At 38.1% G+C, this 14,683-nt stretch overlaps 1 protein-coding gene across 2 annotated transcripts in view; it reads right to left on the bottom strand.

Annotated features, from left to right (window-relative positions):
- Positions 1-14,683, bottom strand: part of ARHGAP18 (Rho GTPase activating protein 18) — a 95,677-nt gene that overhangs the window by 79,969 nt on the left and 1,025 nt on the right. The gene's annotated exons all lie outside the window — the stretch shown is intronic.

Here is a 14,683-nt window from a genome sequence, read left to right as displayed (position 1 = left end):
TAAATACCATTTCTAATGTAGGGCTTAGTTGGGTATACCTTGCTCATACAAGTAATCCTAGCAATTTTACTGCCGTCTACTATAACTATAGGATCAATTAAAAAAAAAAAACAACACACAAAAAACCCAAAGAGGGCAGACAAGGTGGTCTGCAGGTGAAGAGAGGGACCTAAATTAGTAAGATACAAACCTCAAAGGGGAAAAAAAAAGAGTTCTATCAATGGATCATTCGCTGTCTCTTCCAGTACCAGTACTAAGGGGAATCAACTATAACTACAATGAAAAAAACGATTTATGCAGCAGAATTGCTTGCCACAGGATGCTGGCGAAGCTAAAAGCTTACACAGGTTCTCGGCAAGACCAGACATGTTCACAGAAAATAAATCCATGGACTCTTACTAAATACATAAAAAGAATATCTGGCTCAGGAATTGCCTGGCAGCATATGGCTGCAAGCTGGCAAAAGCATTGGGAATGTCAGCCCTGCTTTAAAACTCTTATATGGGCATCTTTTAAACACGTGTAAGATACCAGATAGATGGACTTTTGGTCCATTCCAGTAGAGCTACTTTTACCTTCAAATAGGGCATAATTTAAAATAATTCTGGTTCTTTGCAACAATGAAAGTAGTGTCAATGTGTATGAATGACAAAAAATACAAATTATGATTCAGTATATAGGACAGTAGCAAAAATCTTTTATTATATTGCATTATTGAAAAAAAATAATTTTTTTTAAAAGTAACACATCCTGTTAACTTTATGATTTAATTTCTTGAACTTTCTGAGGAAACAATTTTCTGATTAGATTTAAAAGCATCACCATTTGAGCAAATCTGGATCACATTTAATGTGCCATGGTCACAAATAACTCTCGGGAACTCAGTCCTAAACCTGGATCTTGTGATGCACAGCTTGGCCTGCTCCTGCTTTGCAGAAATGAAGCAATTCTTCAGTTCTAAACCCTGTAGCTGAAACATTTAAACGCAGAATAACACTGACAGTGTACTTATCTGCAGAACACAGGCCCCTTTCTAAATTGCAAGCCAAGTTTTTAGCTCACAGTGGATGTTCAATGTTATCTTAATTCAGTGAATTATGTATTAGCAAAATAAACATGTATTTAAATTTTAATGGTGTATTTTAGTCAGGCGAAACTGTTGTGTTTATGCCCTGATTGGAAATGTAAATATCAAAAATGTCAATGGACAAACAGAAAGACATCCTCTGCATCACTCCAAATTTCTGAGTGGTATTTTGAGTTAAAGAATTACAACTGTCAAATACATTTTGCTATAGCAAAAAGTACAAATATTAAGAATACCTCTGGATTGAAGACTTTCTAAAAAAAGATCTGTTCTCACTATAAAATGTCAGTATATATTATCAGCTCCTATGTTCTTCAAAAAATTACATTCACGTGCGTCCCCAGAGCTCATAATCCAGCTCATACTGATGCCCACAGACTGTCCCGCTGATCGTTTGGTTTTGGTGTTATGTTTGAGGCACTAGGCCTGAAACCTAAGAATACATTTTAAATAAGCTGTATTTACTTCAGACTAAACCAAGGTAGATCATGCAAACAAAAGAAACCCCCTTGAGAATACTCACAAGAACTCATCTGTTTAAAGATGGTATTAAATACAGTTTACACAGCAGGCCTTTAATATAAGCAGAGTATTCCATATTTTGTTTCCTTCCATTTTATCCCTAAACATTTGATCACTATTCATACATTCTGCAGGGTCATAAAAATACCTGCAATATTTAATTCTATCTATTAGGGCTTGCAATATTTTTATTTTGGGCCAACTATTTGTATTTGCGTGCAAAGTCTCATTATTGGAAGCAGCTAATACAAAAGAACACTGCAGAATCCAGTGATTTGCTAAGCTAACAATCTTAGCATGCCTCTTAGCTAATACAAGAGTATGTCCAAAGTTCCTCTGAATTACAAATTAGTGGTTGCATGGACTCCAGAGAATGATTCTAGAAGCAAGTGAGAAGTTCAGTCTCTCTGCAGCCAGTCCATGGTGTGTTCCAGCCTGTGAAACCATCATCCTCAAACATGAAGTAAGGAATTCTGTTTTTCATAGTGCAGATCTGCTAGGAAGAGTACACAGCACAGTAAGACCATTCGCCCTTTCTGTCCTGCTATTAGGAATATTTCGTGGTTTGCACAACAGAGAGCAGTTTTGTTTCCACTTCCCTCAACAGTTACTGAGCTGGCGTAGGTGGCTTTTGGGAGACCTTGACCATGAGCCCATTTCCCCAGCAGAAGTTGGGAGTTCTGCTGCTGGAAGTTAAGAGCTGGCTTTGAGTATTTCTGCTGTCAATAATTAGGATTGTTTATAATAATTGTCTGGATCAGAGCATAATAGTTCCCAAACTGACACTCGCATAATCCTTCCCCCCTTTCCTGTGTATTATTAGGATGTTCTACAGCACACACACACACACACACAGTACTGGCTAACAGTGCAAACCAGGTGCCTTCTATAACCTTCATTGTTCTTGTAAATACTGATGTCCCTACTTTCAGTTCAAAGGACTTCACCTGAAATTATAATAAAGTATTTAATGGGATCCTTTAGTTCTGAGTTTCTGCTTTTGGAAGGTACAGGATTAATTATCTGCCTGACTTTCAACGTGACCCTTTTTTTCTCCTCCCTATCCATGTCTGCATTTCACTGTGTTCCAAGCTAAACTCAGAAAATATCTATAAAGAGGGACAGGATCTTCAGGCTAAATTCTCCCACTTCACAACCAACAGCGGTCACTCTTCCGTGCATCACCAGCTCAAAAGGAGATATTTAAAAAAAAATACAAATGTCCGGTCTTCTGCTTTCAAGGAATACTTTGTCATTTAGCAAGCATTTTATCTCCAATACCAAATGTATCCAACATATGTGAACATACCAGTAGCTGTCAGTCAAACCAGCACCTATGATGGGACCACGACCCAACAGTGTCGAAATCAGATTCTCAGGGATGAGTTTCAGAACTCCAAGCTTCACGTAAGTACGCCAACAATTTGAAGCTCAGGGAATACTTGAGTCAAATGTAATTTTGTGTCCTGAAAGCAGCAGCTGGCAGGAAATACAGAGATGTCAGCTTCATGTCCAGTTCCAAGGCAGGATCCTCTAGTACCAGTAGATTCAAAAGACTCTGTGGACTTCATGTTTGGCCTTCTGCCAAGAGTGGCAATTACAAAATGTCATGACATGCAATGCTTACTCATTTTTTTGATGTGCCCCAAATGCCTGGTTTTTTCCTCATGATAAGTTTTGGATCCTGCTGTCCCACATAGCACACTCCTAACTACAGAACTAAAAATAAAGCGTTGGTGCAGAAAAATGTTGGTTTGTACTTTGGGTACTTACTAAAGCAGATGCCAAAATAAACAAGATTATACTACATGTAATGCATGTATACATTTAAGAGGTTTTTACTGTGATAAATATGCATATTTACTAAAACATGAATTGGAAAGGCTGAGCTTGTAATGGTGCAAGAAGCAATCTACCACCATTTTTTTCCATTACATTAAGGAGGAAACAGCTGTTGTCACATGGCAGCATGATGCCAACAGTCAAACAGGAAGGATTACAGCATTCAAGTCATCTTAATCCTAGTGCATAAGCATTAATAGAGGCTTTTCTTTCATCACAAATGACTAATGTAGCTAACCTCTGACACTGGCCTGAACTTCTGACTTACCTAAGAAAACTATATGCTGTTGTTAGCAGTGTAATAGATGAAGTAATGTTTCCTTTAGCAAAAATGTGATGAAGGATTTATAAATCTGATGTAAACCATTAAATGGATAGCAACATGAAGACCAAACTTTAAAATCATATCTCTGCATTAGCCCTAAGGACATCCTGAAAGAAAACATAACACCCCACATTGCACTTAAATCTATTATATACAGGTCATCATGATTTCGTCTTTATCAAATTGAAATGGACCTTATACTCTACTAAGTGAGAGAGTTCAAAGGGAATTGCTAAGGACACAGAGTGCAGGGGGAGTCAGGGTATACCAGGGAGTTCATTGCATGCAAACTGCTCTTGCTTAGGAGGAGAAATGCAGTCCTGAAAGACTGAGAAGACACTTCAAACTGGCATTTACTCAAACACTTCTGTTCTGCCCTCATTTCATGTCTATCTTAGCCCGTAACACTGAAGGTCTTTGTTGATCCCATTTGTAGCAAATGTATGTACACATGCATGCATTCATAATTCTTATTTTTAAAGGAATCTTAAAAATATCTACTTACCTCATATCATTATTACATAAAAAAGATGTATTTTAATGTACCTTTATTATCAATCATCTATATTTTGATGAGTTTTACTACTACTGTTACTATTATGATAGCAGTAATTTTTAAATTCTTTCTAATTTGTTTGTTTTTATTGACCATACTGGGTGTTTCACATACCAAAAAGCTGAGTGCCACTGTGGGGAACAAAAGCTAAGGACAAATTTGCTGCTGCAGGTAGTTCAAAGGATTATCACACAACCCAGTCTTTAAATTTTGTTAGAAATTGATCCCTTAGCTGAATTAACTACCCACAGCAGATTTTTATCCAAATTAAATTTCCTTCTTAAGTTTGTCTAGAGGCAGATGGTAGTCTTTAAGGATTATTGGAGACAGAAACCATTCTATCTCATATATATAATTACAAATCAATACTGTGTCTCTAATTCGTAGAGAACCTGTGCTTTTCTCTGGCTATGGAATCTTTTGTCTCATTATGCCCAGGCCTAATTGCATTTACTGTCATAACAGCAAAACGTAGCATTATCTAAGATGTTAATTTGTTGCTAGAGCTGGCCACCAAATGTGGGACCATATGCTTCTCCACTGAGATGAGTAGAGAGGACCAAAATTATTTTAACAGAATTAAAATTTCCTACAGGAAAGATACATGGCAGACCAGTTCTCCTCTCACACCCACCCTTCGCTGTAGTGATCTCAGGCCAGCAATGTGCAGGGGCAAAGGTCCCACAGCTCACCTCTGTGGCAAAGACTCGATTTAATCATCTGAGGCAGACCAAAACTGGTTCTAAAGAACATTTCTCTCCTAGTTGCCAGATGTTATCACAACTGTAATTGTCTTTCTGCACATGCACGTTCATCTGCACATCTGAGCAACTCGGACTGCAATGGATGCCTCCACCCAGAGAAGTCAATGACCCCTCTATGATGACAGGCTCAGTCAGAGTCCTTTCCTCACAGAGGAAAGGGTAAGGCTCATGAGGTACAAAATAACACACATTACTTTCTCTTTAGACAGTTAATTTCTTATTCACAGCAATCAGAAACACTAAAGATTGCTGGACTTCTATGATTCCTTAACTGCCGTTAAATGTGTATCAAATAACAGCATTCAGAATAAAAATTGATCCAGCAGGTCCAAGACACAGAGGACATAATATATGCTACTGTAACAGCATTAATTTGGTTTATGGTTCTTATTTAGAGGTGGTCTAGCCTTCTATCCACTGAATACTACTTGTACTTAGAATCTTTGTTCACTTTTGTGTCCAAACAAAAGTATTACAGAAGTATTATTGAAGTATTGAAGTACTACACTCTTATGATGGCTGAGTGTCACCTTTCCTTGTTCTCATTTGAATAAGTGTAATCTTCCAGCAAGGATCCCGATTATCAACTGAAGCAATTCCCTTTCAGGTGAGTGATCTTCTCAACTGAAGCAATTCCCTTTCAGGTGAGTGATCGTCCCAGCCATTTAACTAGTTCGATGTGACACTTTTGCAAAGTGTGAATTGAACCACTAATTCACTTTCCTGCATGCTAAAACTGTCTCCCACTACAAATTTTAACTGGATCTAATGAACTCACTTAGCACAACTTTCCATAGATACTTGAGGTTTTTTTCATATTAGGTCCATCATAATAAATTGTACATAGGAGTTTCATAGTGTATTTCAAATAACGTCAATAACTTCCTATAAACGCATTAGTAAATGGTGGGTTTCTGATAACCAAGGACTATAAAACCACTCCTCCTACTAATTTTATGTGGCAAAATACTTGGCAGGAATCAAAGTTCTGATTCTGCAGTTCCTCTGTCAGTTGTACCATTTAATGAAATTATTGTTTTCTGCTTGATTTAATAGTGAGTACAGAGTGGGGTCTTTTTTTAACTCCATGTTTGACACTCACACACACCCAGTTGAATGTTGATTTCTGGCATTCCTAATTCCTGTGCCAAAACCCCACTGTTCTAGTAATCAGAGTTCCTTTGCAGAAGTTAATATTTTGCCATAAATGTTTCTTTTGCCACATTCATTCAGCTATACTGTATTTTTAGCCATTAGTATTTGTTTAGAGTATGACTACCACTTCTTATCATCAAAGTAAAATCTATCTGACTGTTCAACTTGAAAGAAAAAGGAACAATATTTTTATCTAGATGTTCCTTGCTTACATGATAAAATTAAGCTTTTACTGAAATTTCTGAGCTTTTTGGACTCCTGCCTTTGCAAGTTAAGTATCTGATGCAGTGCCAACCACCCAGCTATTACTACAGTTCTTGGATTCAGCATTTCTGCATCCATCTCCTTCACTGAGTTGCTCTGTACAGCTGCAGTGCAAATTACAGACAGACAATGCTGAGGATATGTCCCCAGCTTCTTTAATATTTACTTGCAGGTTCTGACATTCAGATTCAATCACATATAAGCCATCTCCAGAAATCTGGGGTTTGGAGAAAAACTAAATAATTAGACAGCATTATAGAATTGACTATAGGGGTTGGTTTGCACCTGTGAAGAGGGGGAGGCACTGTCCTCACATTTCTGCTAGAGGAAATGTCAATTCTGCAGAAAGGGAATGAATGAAAAGACACGTGTAAGCAAGGGTAAGTAGGTCTGGCTCTCATTACTTTGTGTAAATCCCTAGGCCATTTGGTTTTGCCTTGGGAATTATGGTAAAGTCCGTGATGTCAGTGCATGACCGGGCCCAGAGCATGAGGAGATCTGCCACCCCCACCACCTACAGACATTCCAACTTTGAAAACAGTATTAAACAAAACAGAATCAAACAAAATAAGAAAAATTATCTTTGTCCAAGCTTGACTGGCCATAAGGAAACAAACAGCATTTTTAACTCCATAAATAATATCTGCCTCGACTTTAACCTTATTTTTGGGAGGACAGGAAGCATGAGGGCTTCTGTTCTTAAAACTGCTAAATTTATTGAATGCCTATGACTACTTCATTTTTGCCGGACATCTTTATGTTGAGCTTGCCTCCAAATGTCATTCTTGCCACTTGTTTTTTTCTTGTATTCTGTGTTTAGGCCTGGGTGGACATTTTTAATTAGCATGCATTTCTTTTCTCTCACTATTTGTTACTACACTCACTGGGAAGTATATTTTTTACAACTGCAACTATATACCCTTTTTTTACAACATCACCAACTTCTTGCCATAAAATTGCTTGACTTACGTATCAGTAATTCCACAAAATTGCTCAGTTTCTAATTACTCCATCTAATAACTATTCAAATTCCCACGGCTCAGTGGGACACATAGTGGCTGATGGCTGTTCTGGGTTGCTGGCTTCTAGTAAATAAAATGTGCTTGCCTGCATTATTTTCTTGAGTGGATTTTCTAATAATTTTCGCCGTCCTTCAAGCTCCTGCTTTAAATCTCTGATCTCTCAAAGCTTACTTTATGCAGCACTGTTTCTCATTTTGATCTTTGTGCTGCAGAGAAAAAAATTATTCAAGTGATGTTGCCCTTCCCTCCAAGCTGATGGACTGTGATGGCCACACTGGCTTCTTTTTTTGGCCAGAGACTACGAAGGTGGTTTTGAAAGTACGAAGGAGGAATGAGGCTGAGAAAGACTTCTTGCATGATAGGAATCAAGTATCCAATGATTCTACTGACCACTCTTGCGGCAAAAAAATAAATGGGAATATTAGGCTTTCCAATTACTTATTGCAGTCAGTTTTGCTGAGAGGATACATCAGGAAGGACTGGAGGAAATGAGCATCTGAGCAGTAAGAGTGAAGGAATGAAGGTGTATGTGTATGCCGCAGAGTTATTATCATTATATTCCTTAACAGAACGAGGGAAATGACTACACAGCTAATGCAGCCATCTCCTTTCCAATGTTGGAAAAGCCACCACATGGGCCACCCAGCTGGGGCTGCATCTGGCTTGACAGTATCAGAAAGAGAGGATGCAGTCTGAGAAACGTCTGCCAGCCAGCCTTCTCCTTGGTGGCAAGCGTCACCCTCCACCTCCAAACAGTACGAGTGTCTCTTACCCTTTCTATTGCACCTGGCAAGCCTGGTGAAAACCTAAAATGGTGAATGCTCCATGTTATGTTTCCTGGGCTCTGACAATCCTCCTGCTTTGTGTGGTTTCCGGGAGGTATCACTTGGAGCAGAATGGTGAGAAATGAAATACTAACAAAACATCAGTGATGACCATCTTTAGCCAAAACGCCAGTCATGTTTAATTGAGTGAAAACTGCTGGATGCTGCACTCTTAATTCACTTTGAGAATTTTTTTGTCATTTATCATAGATTCGTCAGAAAGTGGTTTAAGCTGTTTCAAAGCAGCAATGAACAAATATCCTCTTTTCGAGCCAAATGTGCTGATGGAAGAAGGTAACATCTTTGCAGAGCTGATACACAATCATTCAGGAATCCTATTTAGTCAAAATGAGCTGAACTGACTACTTGAAATAGTATGTCTTTACTAGCATTTTGCAGAGTGCATGCCTTTTTTCATCCTATGTCACTTTTAAACAAAAATAAGAGTTCAGGCTTACACATAGATGATCCCCAAGTCTAAGACCTTGAGTTTTCTGTTCTACAGCCTCGCCATGGGCTTCTTGGATGTTCAGTATCCTCTGAAGCAAAAGAGTTGGCAGATCCATAAAGATAATTGACAAGTGTGCAGTATCTTTTGTTGAAAAAATAAATGGATTTTTCTGAACACTGTATAAGCTATGAGCAAAAAAACTACAGGAAAGGATTGAGGGGGAGGGACAACAGAACATAAGCTCTATCTTAGAGGTCAAAAAGTGTAGAGATAAAATGAGAATTGCCAAAAGTCAAGATGAGTCCTGACAGTTGACAGGTCCTGAGACCTAGCAATATAAATTAAAATAAATGTATACTATTCTTTGACAGTAGAGAGAAAAAGAAAAATGAAATTCCAGTGAGGTTGCTACACAGTAAGAATGGAGTTGAGATCAAAGATAATGTTGGCATGGCCACCCCAAAACTTTCTCACTTGATCTTCTGTAAGGAGAATGACAGCAAAAGCCAGACAACTACTGAAAATGTGTGTACAACACTAAATCGCATTCCAGATAGAAGCAAAGTTTTTAAGGTTCAGTAAAATTAAGCCAGGCAGAATAGATAATCTCCTGCCCCAAATATTGAAACAATTCACCTGTGAATTCAACAGTAAGTAATTAAATAAATCTATCAGCTCAAGTGATGCCACATTACCAGAGAAGGTCAACATAAGAAATACAATTCAGAAAGAGAAAACCAGAAAAACTGGCAACTTTACACCTGTTACTCTGAGCTCGATAGTGTGCAAGTCTTTTTAAGGACTTCAGAGGAAAGCATATTTTGAGACACAGAGGTAAATGGAAACCTGGGATAAAATACAACATGGCTTTACCAAGGTAAACACAGATTTTGGTAATAAAACAACTTGTTGTATGAAAGATGGGGGGCTGCAGCAGATCTAACCTATATGGCCTTCAGTATTGCATTTGATACTGTACCACATAAGGAACATAACTATGTACACAATTACGCAAACACGATTGGGAACAATGCAAGTGTGTAAACTGGGGAAAGGCTTAGCTGAAAAGAGACAGCAATACATTACACTGAAAAACAAACTGATGAATTGGGGAAAAGGTAGTCTTCCTATTAAAATTTCTCAAGGTTTCCTCTTACTAATGATCTTATTATTTAATATTTTCATTCATAACTTTGGCACAGAAAGAAAAATGTGAAATTTACTGATAGAATGAAATTAAGGTTATCAATTTAGAGAAAGTCCAGGATATTATACAGGAAAAATGGATGAATAAAAGGACTGGAAAAATAAAAATGAGACACAAGTGCATGTATTTAATAGACCTAATAACTAGATTTTATGCTAGAAGCCAGGGGACTCATCAGTTTGAAATGACAGATATTAATTGGTCATAAGGCAACCATCAGACACAGTGTAGTACAGAAATAAAAAAGGCATATGCAGTCCTATGTATGTCTAGCTATATCAGGCTAGACAGCAGAGTTTTAATATCATTACAGACATTGATCAGACATTACTTAAAATTATAGTGTCACTTCTGATCACTCATAATCAAGAAAGACATATTCAAATGTGGACAATCACATGGGAAAGAGCAGAATCTACTCAGCATGAGCAACTAAGAGGCAACAATAAAATTGCTGTTTGCAAGTACTCATAAACATAGATATATCTTGGGTGGGAAAATCCATTTAAGTTAATAGACAATGTCGATACAAAAGAAATGTGTAGAAACTTCCCATTGGCAACTGTAGGTTGAAAATTAGAAATCCATTTCTAAATATCAAGAGGAGCAAAGTTCCAGCACGCCCATCAAGAAGGACAAACAACCTAATCTTTAAAAAAGCTCAGTATGTTTATGAAATGGATTAGAGATGGTAGCTTTTTTATAAGCTGCAAGGTAGCACTCAGTGAGCTAGGAGTTCTTTCCAACCTGGCATCCTCCTGTGCTATGTTCCTACACTACGGTAGAAGAAGCAACAGACAGTAGCTACATTAAATATAAAAAAATCTTTTGTTAAAGATACATTAAGCTTCTAAAAGAAAATGAACTCAAGAACTTCAGAAGTCAACAACATCACTTCAGGTCTACATGTGCCAATATGTTAATTGTTTTACAAATGAAACATAATTATGTACAAGTATACCTATGGCTTTGAGGGGGAAGGAGTGGTTGTTAAGAAGCAAAGACCAGCCAGTGGTCCATGCAGACCATTTGTATGCTAGTGCAAGAGCATAAGGAGCCATAAAATAATACCTGTGTTGTATAACCTCACCTGCAGCACGTGGCAGAACCCTGTATTCTTTACCTGTCCATCAGAGATGGCCACGCTAGAACCAAGCCCCCAGAAGAGTGGAGGCAAGGACACCCAGCTGGACTTGGGAGTCATGAGAGTTCCCTGGGGTGCTCTAAGATGGACATGAAACTTCTGAAAAAGAAGTTTCACAGGGAAACACTTTGTCCCAAGTATGGTAGCCAGGTATGCTGAACCAAGAGGTCCAGACTGTGCGTTTTTTGTAACAGCGACATCAGCAGCTTCAACCTCTGCTGGACCTCTAAGCAGGAGGAATTTATGCTCCTTCCTCTGCTTCCTCATCCTCTTTCTCCTCTCTGGTCCTTCCTCAAGCTAACCATGCAGAGCCACATGCTGAGGCATTGGAGCAGCAGTACAATGTCTTGTCCAAACTTCTTGGTCCCAGGCTCCTTTCAGAGGAATGTGCCAGGCCAGCTAGAAACATTCCTCACGTAGGATTCAGTCCATCAGCCACATCCTGAACCATGCAGACCCAGATCATGGATTTTTAAGAAGCAGATCCTTAAGTCCATGCTCATACCAAAGCCTGCACAACCCGAGACCTCTTGGTGAGTGTAAAGATGTTGGAATCAGAGGGATGAAGGAAGATGTGACTGACAGTATTAGCAGAAGATTTTTAATTTGCTGGCCAACTTTTTAAAGATATAAAAAATTCACATATAAAAGCAGGCATCTCATGACTACTCCAAAATAGTCTTATTAGTTGCTGCTTCAATTAACAATCGTGTTGCATTTCATGTGACCACTTTCAGAGGCAGGTTATAAAACCAGATAATTAATTCATAACAAATATTGAACTTCCAAAAAAGCACTTCAGGCCTGGGACTGCTCTTTTCCACCTATGTAGCTTAATCATTTTCATCTCCTAAAATGAGGAACTACCACAGACATGCTTCAGTTTGAATTTCTGCTATACAATTTACTGTGGAAATGTCCTTGGTAGCATTGAATGTTCACTCCCTTCATGAATGTCTTACATTCATAAGTCTACATCTTTGTCTTTAGTTTGCTTGCGTTGCCTGCTGTTGTCTTTGGGAGCTGTTCTATCTGCCGCTGTCTCCTTTGTCTGTTGTTCTCAAGAATCACTGCTCATCTCATTTTTTGTATGCTGCTTGCCTTTCACTTGGTGCGCAATCTGTACGTAGAGATAATTACATACAGTATATTTATATGAAAACATCTCGCCTTGCTGAGAATGTAATTTAGTGTTTTTACAATTATTTTCTTGGCTGATCCATTCCCATTCAGTGAGCCTGCTTTTGTCTGACTGAAACTAATCAGAAGTTTATGACTGAGCTGAATGGGACTTAAATGGATACAGAACCATCCTGTATAAGGGCCAATTAGTCGAGGTAAGTGTAAGAAACCAAGTACTGCTACACAATTTCTTCTAGCCAGTGTAAGTACTCTATTTCAATGTATTTACTTCTGATTTTCAGAAAGAGCATTTTGTAGAACAGTTGTATAACACCCAAGGTTGTAATATTATTCCTTCGGGATCCTACGTTTTTCAAGGTGTCACATTCAAAGGTAAGACAGATTCCTATGATGTCCACATTTCTGCTAACTGTGCAAGTCCTACAGTGATTTGAATTAATTATCTGTTTCTCAGTAAGTACTCAATTAAGGGCATAATTATGATTCTCTAAGGATCTGATTATAGTAATTGTTTGGTCTGCGCGGTGTACTATTTTACTGGCATAGTCTAATCTTGTCACAAACTGTATTCTTACGAATTTATTAAGTACAGTTTTTCACATTCAAGTATCTCTTTCTTATGACATATTAGTATAATATTTATTCACTTAGCTATGGCAGAACCTTAAAATCCAATTCATGGACCATGGAATACGAACATGACAACTGACCCTTAGCACTGCTGTGTGTGCTGCACTCGGGGGAGAAAAAGGGACAATGCTGATGATAAGCATTTTTCCCAGCACACCAGCCACCTAACTATTCTTAAGTCAGTCGAACAGCTTGTTTTTCAGTTTCCTTGCTGTTAATTGGTTTTTAACTATTTCCATCCTCACGTATAGAAAAAAATATTATTGCATGGCTAGCCAGAAACCTATTAAAATGGTTTAATCAGAAATAATTGTATTTCAAGAACATGTCAGATAATACCATATGTATGCACTCTTTTTTCTACCTTACTGTTTTCTGGGTTTGTTGTTACATTGCTGGTTATTTGCTAATGGAGGCACAGAATAAGCAGATGGTAATGCCCAATAGCAGCTGATCATGCCTGACTGGCATGGATTGAAATACACATCACCTATCTGTCATGATTTTGTGAATGCGGATGGACAAAAGTATTATGTGATTTTGCTAAAATCAAGCTGCACTTTAAGCCTGCAGACTCACTAAAGATGACCGAGTGCCCTTCCCTATCTGTTCTGCGTGCAAATACACGCTATCTCACTGATGTGTACTGGTTCCAGGGAACGCCCCTTGCTCATTTATGTCCTGTCAGATACTGCCACTATTTACCACTCCAGCAATAGTCAGTGAGGTATCTATCCTCTTATTTAGCTTTGACAAATGGAAGCTTATCCTAACTCACATTCATTCAGGACTAATAATATTCAGTTCTTTGCCTGTTGCATTTACTGAGTCCCTTTGCAGCCATATCTCCAATAGCTCTACTTCTCCTATAAAAGCAAACTGCTGGACTTTGTAACATCTTCCCTAATTTTATTGATTTCTTTCACTCAGTACTAAAAATAATCAAATTCTGCCTCCAACGAGGCCACTGGCCATGCATTTATTAAATTTTCAGATATGCTCATCACACTTTCTTAATACCTTGATGCTCATCCAGCATGAGAAGAGCTTCCTTTAAGTTTAGGAAACTTGTTAGCCTCTTTGCATCTTTTCTCTTGATACCTAAAAAACACTTGACAGTGAACATGCTGCCGCTGGTTTAAGAACGTAACTTTATCGCTTTGCTGCATTCCCCCATCTGTCTGCATTATTCGCTGTTTCCTAATGCCCTTTATATTATAAAGTCTTTGAGGCTGAGATTTTTTGTGTCTGATGTTTATAACGCAAATAGAGCCATGAAGCTCTGGTTCAAAACCAGCCGTAATATGCTGCTAAACAAATAACCACTGTTCAGAGGGGGACAAGAGAAGAGAAGCAGGCGTGAGGAATTGGCAGGGATTTTTTCTTCTTGACTTCCTTCTCTATCTGCTCAGCACAGGAATGGCAGCGTACAAACCACACAAATTTATAAAATTAGCGCTGTGATTTTGGTTAGGCTTGCAGAATAGGTTAAACAGGTTTAGCAGTTAAAACATCCTATTGGAAAGTGCAGGTTAAAAACTGGTGACATTACATGCTTCTCTCATGTAATTCATGACGAAGTATTATTATTTTAGTAATTGTTAAAAAAAAATCTACAGACTGCAGACATCCTAAGAACCAAGTCTTAAAGCATACCAATAAAAACTTACAGTACAATCGATTGCCCTTTTTTCCACTCATTCCTATGGCTAACTTGCAAAAATTTATCTAATGAAATCAGTTCCCA

Source organism: Haliaeetus albicilla, chromosome 7 (genome assembly GCF_947461875.1).
Source record: "Haliaeetus albicilla chromosome 7, bHalAlb1.1, whole genome shotgun sequence".
Lineage (NCBI taxonomy): Eukaryota > Metazoa > Chordata > Aves > Accipitriformes > Accipitridae > Haliaeetus > Haliaeetus albicilla.
The sequence above is the reverse complement of the archived record's forward strand: the minus strand, read 5'-3'. Positions and strand labels throughout refer to the sequence as shown.